Source organism: Scylla paramamosain, chromosome 17, assembly GCF_035594125.1.
Source record: "Scylla paramamosain isolate STU-SP2022 chromosome 17, ASM3559412v1, whole genome shotgun sequence".
NCBI classification, from domain to species: Eukaryota; Metazoa; Arthropoda; class Malacostraca; order Decapoda; family Portunidae; genus Scylla; species Scylla paramamosain.
The window spans coordinates 11,777,501-11,782,500 of record NC_087167.1 but is presented as its reverse complement, the minus strand read 5'-3'; the positions used below and the strand labels follow the sequence as shown (position 1 = coordinate 11,782,500).

General features: G+C 47.6%; 2 protein-coding genes across 5 annotated transcripts in view; one reads left to right on the top strand and one right to left on the bottom strand.

Annotated features, from left to right (window-relative positions):
- LOC135108250 (homeobox protein Nkx-6.1-like) overlaps window positions 1–506 on the bottom strand; it is a 46,968-nt gene extending 46,462 nt beyond the window's left edge. The window contains exon 1 of the mRNA XM_064019005.1: window positions 1–506. This exon is cut by the window's left edge and continues 89 nt beyond it. The gene's annotated coding sequence lies outside the window, so the exon portion shown is untranslated.
- LOC135108480 (uncharacterized) overlaps window positions 1–5,000 on the top strand; it is a 260,707-nt gene that overhangs the window by 134,045 nt on the left and 121,662 nt on the right. The window lies entirely within an intron of this gene.

The following is a 5,000-nucleotide window of genomic DNA, read 5'->3' as shown; positions in this document are numbered from 1 at the left end:
CGCCAGGTCTGCCATCTTCCCCGCCAGGCCGCCGTACAGACTCATGGAGCCGCTCAGCCGCCCCAGGCCGCCCATGCCGCCCACCTGGCCCATGCCGCATAGGCCGGACGTGTGCATCTGTGGGTTGGGGCGGCTGAGGATGTTCTCGATGTTATGGGGCGTGGCGGGCGTGGTGGTGGAGGACGAGGCCGCCGTGCTGGCCGCAGTGGAGTAGGAGGCGGCCAGCTCCTGCGGGGACCATGCCCTGCGGGGACAGCTGCGGCGGAGGACTGTGGCGAGAGGGACTTGACGGGCTGCTGCGCGTACAGCGTCTTCATGTCTGTCATGGTGTGCAGGGCGGCCAGCGGCGGGTTGAGCACCAACCCACCGCGGCCCTCCATGTTGGACAGGAAGGACAGCATGCCGCTCGCGCTGCTGGTGGCCGGCGGCTGGTTCAACTCCAGCATGTCGCCCTCCGTGCCTTACACAGCCCTACGGCTCGTTGGCGGCGGGAGCGGCGGCAGGCGGCGGGCCGCGGCCATCGCGGGCGCGGCGGGAGCGGCGGTGGCAGCGACAGCGGCGGGCGGCGGCGGCTGTAGGTTGGTGGTGTGTTCTTGACCACACGCCCCAAACACTCACTCTCCACCAAGTTTAGCCAAAGTTTGGTGATCAAATCTGGAGTGTGTGTGGCGGTGAGGGCGGCGGCGGCGAGGCGCGGCGCGGGACGGAGGTGGTGGTGTCGCTGCGGCCCGCCGGTGCCGACTGTGGCAGGCGGTCACTAATGTAGTACCTCGGTGCCCGATAATGTCGCTAACTGCTCACTTGACTACCAGTATCGGTCATCAAATAATGCTCACAAATACTTCACTTGACTCACATCCCCTTAAAGATGGGCCCCGCCCACTCCCGACGCCCCGCCTCGCCCAGCCATTGGCCGCGGGGCGGGGCCGCCTGCGGATCAATGGCGGGACGGGCCAATGGGCTGCGGGCGAGCCACACCCCCCGCTGCCATTGGTCGGGCGGGAGATAATACCGGATACATCACTTAATGCTATTCTGCCTACTTGCTAGAGAGATTTTGACTGCGTTTTTTACGGCGTTTGGATGCCAAAAATTACGTGAATCTTTTGCCAAGTATGGGACATTACCTCGTCACGGGCAGGGGCGGCGGCGGAGCGACGGAGGCAAGGAGGGAGGCAAGGAAGGAAACTGTAGAGAAAGGGGGGAGAGACGTTCCTCCAATACCCTCCCCCCCCAAAAACAGTCCACCACCACCGCGCTGCGCCCCTCCTCCTCCTCTTCCTCCTCCACCTCTCTCCTCCTCCTCCTCCTCCTCCTCCTCCTCCTCCTCCTCCTCCTCCTCCTCCTCCTCCTCCTCCTGGCGTCCCTCCCCTCCCCCCATCACTACACTGTTTACACGCTATTGATAATCTCTCTATCGGTAATGGTAATGAAGACAGAGGCAGCATCTCTGGCTTCTCCCTCCTCTCACTCTCCTCTCTCTCCTCTCCCGCCCGCACACCCCGGCACCACCACCACCACCACCACCGCCCGCCCACAGGCCACAAACAGCCCACACTTAATCAAACTAAATCACTCTCCTAGCCATCAACACCAGACAGGAGGACTCTTGGTGTTAGTGGTGTGGTGGTGATGGTGGTGGTGAAGGTGGTGGTGGTAGTGGTGATGGTGGTGGTGGTGGTGGTGTGGTGATGGTGGTGTGGTGTTGATGCTAAGGCCGTTCTCTCTCTCTCTCTCTCTCGTCTCTCTCTCTCTCTCTCTCTCTCTCTCTCTCTCTCTCTCTCTCTCTCTCTCTCTCACCGAAACATGTGTATCTTCACTATTTCCACACATGTTAGCTCCCATCCATCATGTGTATATATATATATATATATATATATATATATATATATATATATATATATCTATATATATATATATTATATATATATACTATATATATATATATATATAGTATATATATACTATAATATATATATATTTATATATATATATACATGTGAGAGAGAGAGAGAGAGAGAGGAGAGAGAGAGAGAGAGAGAGAGAGAGAGACGAGAGAGAGAGAGGAGAGAGAGAGAGAGAGAGAGAGAGAGAGAGAGAGAGAGAGATTTCATTGTCTGCAGCGCGGTGTATTTTTCTTGACCTTGACATTATTATTACTGTTATCATTATTATTATTAATTATTATTATCATTATTATTATTATTATTATTATTATTATTATTATTATTATTATTATTATAGTAGTATTAGTATTAGTAGTAGAACAACAACATTATTTTCGTGCTTTAGAAAGATAATGTAGTATATCTTGATTCCACCTCCTTTCTCCTCCTCCTCCTCCTCCTCCTCCTCCTCCTCCTCCTCCTCCTCCTCTTCCTCCTCCTCTGAACAGTTTCCGAAGTAATCATGCTAAGTAGGTCCTGACACATAATATCCTCTCTCTCTCTCTCTCTCTCTCTCTCTCTCTCTCTCTCTCTCTCTCTCTCTCTCTCTCTCTCTCTCTCTCTCTCATCCCTGCCTCCCTTCCTCCCTCCTGTCTCTCATTTTTCCTCTCCATCTTGTCAACAAACTTGCGCGCACTAAAAGTCTGCTTCCCATGTGTGTACCTGTAAACCGTGTGTGTGTGTGTGTGTGTGTGTGTGTGTGTGTGTGTGTGTGTGTGTGTGTGTGTGTGTATGTTTGAGGAACGTACGTGCACAGGCATAGGAACATTTTTTTTTCTTAGATGAATGCTGATTGTTGTTATTGTTGTTGTTGTTGTTGTTGTTGTTGTTGTTGTTGTTGTTTCATTATTTATTTTGATGCCTTTTTTGTAATTTTCCTTTTGTATTTGTCATAGTTTTCTTTTCCTTTACTCTTTATTTCTTCTTCATCATCTTCTTCTTCTTCTTCTTCTTCTTCTTCTTCTTCTTCTTCTTCTTCTTCTTCTTCTTCTTCTTCTTCTTCTTCTTCTTCTTCTTCTTCTTCTTCTTCTTCTTCTTCTTCTTCTTCTTCTTCTTCTCCTCCTCCTTCTCCCTCTCCTCCTCCTCCTCCTCCTCCTCCTCCTCCTCCTCCTCCTCCTCTTCATATCCTGCTTCTTATAATCCATCAACGAGTAACGGGGGAGGAAAACTCTACGGTCGTATCATGCCTTATTTCACTAACACTCACCCACTCATCCACCTAAACTCTCTCTCTCTCTCTCTCTCTCTCTCTCTCTCTCTCTCTCTCTCTCTCTCTCTCTCTCTCTCTCTCTCTCTCTCTCTCTCTCTCTCTCTCTCTCTCTCTCTCTCTCTCTCTCAGGGCGGGGCTGGGAGAGGGAGCCCCATGACGAGCACCATTCCTTTTCCGTGATGGCCCAAATATAGGCAGCCGGGCACGGGGAACTGGCTGCTGGAGTGCTGGGAGAGGGAGAGAGAGAGGGCCAGGGACAGGGAGAGGCTGGAGTGCTGCTGGAGAGAGAGAGAGAGAGAGAGAGAGAGAGAGAGGGGTGGAGTGATAGTGGTGGAGAGCGCTAGTGGCTTAATGATCCTCCATTGTAACGTCTCTCTCTCTCTCTCTCTCTCTCTCTCTCTCTCTCTCTCTCTCTCTCTCTCTCTCTCTCTCTCTCTCTCTCTCTCTCTCTCACTGGCTGTCTATGTCTGTATGCTTTTGTCGATCCATATTTTCTTTGTGTGTGTCAATGTGCGTGCGTGCGTGTGTGTGAGTGCAGGTGTGTGTATATATGGGTGTGTATTCCTGTCTGCCGATATACTCTGATGGCTGTGTTTATCTATCGGGCAGTATTCTGAACCATTGGGCTTGACTTTTACGATCCCGAGAGAGTGTCCCTTTATAAGACACTGCTGTGATACATTTGTCCATATTCGTAATTGTTTTTAGTGTCTTTTCTCCAATGCTTTTAACAGTTTGTAGTGGATGGCTGAGTCTCTAAGGGTGTTTTCACGTTTCTGGTGATGCTCTGGCCCTTCAACTGCTGTTTTTTTTTTTTCTTCAGAATAAAATTATTGTCTTTATACGCAGATAATATTTACATTAATATCTTTATCTTCACCTACGGTGATTATTATCATTGGTCAAGGTAACTATTTATTTACCTCCTCGACTTATGGTTTTCGTGCATCGTGTTGTCATAGCCAATGGAAAGCACTGGAATCTGCCTTCATGTAATATATATATAACATATACAAAAGGAAGGAGGACTTGGAAGCATTACAGGGATAAAAAAAAAAGACTTGCTAATTGTCTCTCCCATAGGAATAAAAAAAAGAATGCTAAATAAGATACAGGAAAAAGAACCTTGCTAATTGTACCTCCCGTGAAAGAGAAAAATAAATGAAAGTATACTAAAGATACAAGGAAAAAAAGACCCCTAATTCTCTCCCCTATAGAAAATAAAGGAAGGAATCCTAAATAAGAAACAAAAAATAAAAAAAAGGCCGCTAATTGTATCTCCCATAAAAAGAATAAAAGGATGAATACTAAATAAGATACAGAAAAAAAGGCTTTTTTTTTGTCACATAAAAAAATAAATAAATAAAATAAAATAAAAAATACAAACTAAGATGTAGGAAAAACCTGTTAATATCTTCCTTATAAGAATAAAACTAAGAATACTAAATAAGACAGAAAAAAAAGCCTCATAGAAAAAAATACTAAAGATACAGAGAGAGAGAGAGAGAGAGAGAGAGAGAGAGAGAGAGAGAGAGAGAGAGAGAGAGAGAGAGAGAGAGAGAGAGAGATAGAGAGAAACATCCCTTAATTTTTCAATAAAAACATAAAAAAAAGGATAATAAGAGCAATTCATGTTTAGAGACGCCTTGAAACTCCTCTCTTAGCCTTGGTCAGGCTCCCCAAACACCCTGAACACCCTTCCTTCCCTCAGCAAAACCATGCACTCCTTACTTCACCGCGCCCGTCCGTCCCTGCCTTCCGAATAGCGACTTGAGCCTCATCCCCTCATCCTTACAATTGTGTGCGCCTTGTACTGTGAGGCGCTGGTATCAGGAAGGGGGATA